This window comes from Notolepis coatsorum (genome assembly GCF_963971535.1).
Source record: "Notolepis coatsorum genome assembly, chromosome: 8".
NCBI classification, from domain to species: domain Eukaryota; kingdom Metazoa; phylum Chordata; class Actinopteri; order Aulopiformes; family Paralepididae; genus Notolepis; species Notolepis coatsorum.
The window spans coordinates 22,809,952-22,815,951 of NC_140172.1; positions in this window are offsets into that span (position 1 = coordinate 22,809,952).

Consider the following 6,000-nt stretch of genomic DNA (forward strand, 5'->3'; position numbering starts at 1 on the left):
AGTAATATTCGCTCTCCTTATTGGATAGCGCCCTAGGCGCCAGCCCGCAAGCCCCCAACGTCGGGTTCAAAGACAAGCTCAGGCATGTCGTAACATGCCCGGAGACAGCGTATTGATTCCAGACAAGAACTGAGGTTTGGGACTAGATAATCACTTAAGTATATATACGGCGCAGGTGCGCAGAGCAGTTGTTCATCCCGAGTCAACGTGCAGTGAAGTGAGCAACCGTGCGTCTAACAGAGCGTTGAGAACCACTTGCGAATAGAATAGTAAAGTGTCAGAGTTTAATGCAGTAACGTCAAGTTCGACCTAGTTTAATGTGAAGTAAATAGTCGTTCATTTATTGTATATCGTGCCAACCACAGTTTGTTCGTGTGTAGCATTACCCAGCGGTTCGTTCGTGTTAGCTAGTGGACCTTAGCCAGTGTGTGTGGACTAATACCTTAGTACCAGCACACGAGGAGGCCTAGTCGGAGAACCTGCTGGACATGTGCACAGGAGAACCAGCGGCGGCGATTGCAGAACCATTACTGGTTGGATTATATTGATTGTGGAACGTGTTACCCGGAGAAGAGCATCGTTAATTCCCACTGTCGTTTGGGATTTAACCTCGTGAGGATTTACATTCGGGCTGGCCTCATGGACAGAGGATGGCTGGCTATCATCGTTTGCTATCGAGCATTGGATTACAGTTATTGCTTTTGTTGCTGAGCGTTGGATTACAAGGACTGGCTTCTGTACGTGAAACCCCTTTATTCTTCATTGAATCAGACTGAGTATCCGAACATTCCTTTATCCTCTAGACCAGGGGTCGGCAACCCTAGGCACGCGTGCCTAAGCAGACCTAAGGGACCATTTCCATAGGCACGCGGGGGGGGGGGGGGGCAGCATAATAAAAAAAAAAAAAAAAAAAATTATTATTATTATTATTATTTTTTTTTACTTCGCTTTGAAATATTATTGTGAAATGTTTTGCACTGTTGTCGCATATCTCTTGTTGAAATCCTCCCACAGGTTCTTTTTTGTAAGTCGACTGTTCTGCACACCCCTATATTATGACAGCAATCAGCTGTTCCCATGTGCTCCGCTGTAGCCGGCCTCCCGCCGGCCTCCCGCAGCAGTCGCGCCAGGTAACACACAGTGCTGAGGTTGCATTCTGTGCAGTGTCATGATCAACCCCCGCTAAGAAATCAAAGCAAATTCCCACATTCCAGCCCTCGTGGACAGACGATTACGGGTTTGTGGACCGTCAGAAGGACCGTGCTATGTGTTCTTTCTGTTTGGAAAATGTAGTTTGCCAAACATCATCTGTGAAACGCCATTTCGAGACTAAGCATAAAACAAGTTTCAAGGATCAGGCGGATAAGGCAGAATCCATTAAACGTGCCGTCGCCAGGTATGGGAAGCAAGCCAGCACCCTCAAAGTGTTCACAAGCGCTAAAAAACACGCAACTGAAGCAATTGCTATCGCATTGCTCATTGCATTGCAAAACGTGGAAAGCCATTCACGGATGGCGACGTATATAGGCTTGTATCTGTACCTCATATGTTTTGTTTGAAGGCTTGCCAAATAAAGAGACAATAAAAGCAAGGATAAAAGATATCCCCACCATGTCAACGGAACGTTGCAATGGCTTTGCTGACGGTCTTTGGGTCAACATACCTCTGTGAGCAGATCTTTTCGCACATGAAGTACGTGCTCAACCCCTCCCGGAGTCGATTGACAACCGACCACTCCGAAGCATGTGTCCAGCTTAAAGTGACTAATTACACCCCCCAAATAACCTGAGCTCAGCCAGGCAAAACACTGACGCGACAGGTAGGCTGCTGTTTATTTTCCTGTACATCGGTTTGCATGTTAACTTGAACTTGAACGTGCATATGCAGGGCTCTACGCATAATAGATCATACGCACAATCGCGCATATATTATTATTATTATTATTATTACGCGGCATGTGTATGTGCAGGGGAGCTGTCCACTGTGCATGTGGTGCTGAACCTCTCTCTCTCTCTCTCTCTCTCTCTCTCTCTCTCTCTCTCTCTCTCTCTCTCTCTCTCTCTCTCTCGTGGAGCACAGTGTGCTTTGCGTGTGCACTGTGTGTGTGCCATCATGTTAACGTTAGCCTCAGTTAAACTTAAACCTTGCGACGCCTCGTTAGATGAAGCTGTGTTCTGAGGTGTTCTGAGCTTCTGAGCTGTGTCATGTGACAATAGTACACATATTTAATTGAAACCCTTTATTTGTTTATTATTTCAATTTAGCTGGAAATACATTGCTACATCATTCAGTAACATTTGCAGAGCCTTATAACAAAAACATTATTACGGTCACCATTGTGACCAGTGCTTAATCAACACATTTTATTATTTATTTTTCTATTATTTCATTGAACATTGCACATGTTAAAAGCCATTTTTCTTACTCAAAATGTGAGTATTACCAAGTCAACTTGTGTTCTTAAAACAATGACAATAAACATAGTTTTATTAGGTTGAAATAATGTAGTTGTGTACTTATTTTTCTGTTAACTTATTATGGATTGAAAACTGAGCACAGTAACTGAACTCAATATTTTTAAGTTTGGGTAGCTTATTATAATTTATTTTTGTACAGTTCTCCATTAGGCCTGTAGGTGGAGCTATGGTGTGTGCTGTGTCCAAAAATGAATGGGCAAATGTGAGTGAAATGGTCGCACTGTATGCAGCTGTTTGTCTGCATTGCACCCCCCCCCCCCTCCCCAACTCAGATTTAGGGTTGATACAACCATCATAATAATATTGTTAATAATAACAATAACAATAATGATGTAATAATGTAAGAATTATCATTAAAAAGACCTGATTATGAGAGAAAAAAAATACGATGCATGGAATATTGTTGAGGCACACTAGTTACAACTATATTTCAAATAGGCACTCCATGTCAAAAAGGTTGCTGACCCCTGCTCTAGACCTTACAACTCTGAGAGGAACCCAGTGTCTCCAGGCGGTACCAGCGTTGCCTTCTATAATTGCTATTATACGCCAGGTGGCGTCAGCCTAGTACCCATCGTAGAATCCTGCTATTCCCAGTGACTCATGCTACTGACTGACTTTATGCATATTCTTCGCCTCCAGCTACTACCAACTTTTAACCCACTCCTGCTCCTATTCTACACCCAACTTGGACTCCTGCTTCTCCTACCGTTTTCCCCTTGGATTCTCACAACCCCCCCTCCCCCCATTTTTCACTGCCCCCCCCCACCCCCCTGCCGCCTCTCATATACTCCTGCTGATCTTCACTCGCTCAACAACAACTACCGCCTCCCCGCTGCCACTGCCACTGCTGCCAGAAACGCTGGCATTCACTGTCGCCGTCGCAACATCCACAGAGGCCCCCGCCTAAATCGAAACCGGACTCTCCACCTCCCTGACGGCTCATACATCCCCTCTTCCTGGACTACCTCTCGCCCCCCTGCCACCCCCACCCGCCGCACCGCTAACCTCGATAACCTTCGCTCCTTCCTCCCTGCTCCCCCATCCATCTCCCTTGCTCTCCTCAACACCCGTTCTCTCTCTAACAAATCACCTCTGATCTATGAACTACTACTGGACAACAACCTGGACCTACTCCTCCTCACTGAAACCTGGCAACAGCCCTTGGACTTCTACTCCCTCAACCAAGCTACCCCCCCAAATTACAGCTTCATCGCCAAGCCCCGCCTCTCTGGCCGAGGGGGGGGTCTTGCCGTTTTTCACAAACTCTCCCTATCCATCACTGAACTGCACCTAAACCTCCCTCCCATGCTATCCTTCGAATACCTTGCCCTCTCCCTCCCCAACTCTATCACTGCACTACTCCTCTACCGCCCTCCAAAGCCTCATCCCTCTTTTTTAACTGAACTTTCTGATCTCCTGACCATAGCCTCCACTCTCTCCACCCGCCTCCTACTTACCGGTGACCTCAACATCCATGTTGACCAACCAAACTCAAACCTCACTCCTGACTTCCTCTCCCTCCTTGACTGTTTTAGCCTCACCCAGCACATCAACTTCCCCACCCACAACAAAGGCCACACACTTGACCTTGTTTGCTCTGCCTCCCTACCCATATCCAATCCTCACCCCATCCCATTCCCACTCTCTGACCACTACTGCATCCTTTTCTCTGCTCCCCTTCCCCCACCCCACCACTCCATCAAACGCACCATCTCTTTCCGTAACATAAAATCCATTGACCCTCTCACACTGTCTCAATCCATATCCTCTGCCTTTCCCCCTGACTCCGCCCCCTCTAACCCCGACGACTATGCCCTCCTCCTCAACTCTACTCTCTCTGACTCCCTCGACTCACTGGCACCCCTGAAAACCATCACTGTCTCATTCACCACCTCCTCCCCCTGGTACACTCCGGAACTCCGCTCCATGAAGCAGACCGGCCGTCAACTCGAACGCCTCTATAAAAAAACCCGCCTCACCATCCACGCCGACCTCCACAAACAGCACGTCTCCTCCTACCGTGATGCACTCCAAGCTGCCAAATCTGCCCACTACTCCACCATCATCAACAGCAGCAACCGCAACCCCCGGACCCTCTTCTCCACTGTCAAGAAACTCTTACAACCCCCGGACAATAACTCACTCTCCTCCCCTGACCTCTGCAACTCGTTTCTCCTCTTCTTTAATAATAAAGTATCTTTAATCAACAGCTCACTGACTGCCCGCATCGCCAATTCCCCCACCCTCGCCCCCCCCACCAACATTTTTCCCCCACCTGACTCCATCCCTCCCACCCCTTTTACTGCCTTCGCCCCAGTTGACTCCTCCTTCATCATGGACCTCATGACTACCTCCAAGACCACTACCTGCTCCCTTGACCCCCTACCCACTACTCTCACCAAAGCCTGCCTCCCTGCTCTCATCCCCCACCTCACCGCCCTTTTCAACCAGTCACTATCCCTAGGCCACGTCCCCTCCCCCTACAAACTCGCCGCTGTCACCCCTGTCCTCAAAAAACCCACTCTCGACCCATCCACCCTCTCCAACTACCGCCCCATATCCAATCTTCCTTTTTTCTCAAAAACACTGGAACATATTGCTGCCTCCCAACTCCACTCCCATCTCCAGTCCAACACCCTATATGAACCCCTTCAGTCTGGCTTCCGTCCCGCTCACAGCACCGAAACTGCACTGGTAAAGGTCATCAACGACCTCCTCATCTCCGCTGACTCCGGTGCCCTCAACATCCTGATCCTACTCGATCTCAGTGCAGCCTTTGACACAGTGTGTCACTCCATCCTCCTCCAAAGGCTGCACCAACTGGGTGTTGAGGGCACAGCACTTGACTGGTTCTCCTCCTACCTCACTGACAGACACCAATTCATCTCCCTCTCCGGCCACACCTCCCCCCCCTCCCCAGTCACACAGGGGGTCCCCCAAGGCTCAGTCCTTGGCCCCCTGCTCTTCATCTGCTACATTCTCCCCCTTGGTCACATCATCCGCAAATACCACCTCAACTTCCACTGTTACGCTGACGACACCCAAATATACATCAGTACACAATCCCCCCACAGCCCACCCCTCAGTCACATTGAATCATGCATCACCGAACTCCAAACTTGGATGACCCACAACTTCCTCAAACTGAACAGTGACAAGACTGAACTCCTCATCATTGGCACCAAAACCACCCTCACCAGATCCGGACCCATCACACTCACCATCAACGACTCCACCATCACCCCCTCCCCCCTAGTCCGCAACCTTGGTGTCCTCCTTGACCCCACCCTCTCATTTGACCCCCACGTCCGCTCCATCGTCAAAACATCCTACTTTCACCTCCGCAACATCGCAAAAATCCGTCACTGCCTCTCCCCCCCCGCTGCTGAATCCCTCATTCACGCCTTCATCTCCTCCCGCCTGGACTACTGTAACTCCCTCCTCACTGGTATCACCTCCCGCTCCCTCCATAAACTGCAAATGGTCCAAAATTCAGCCGCCCGCCTCCTCACTAACACCC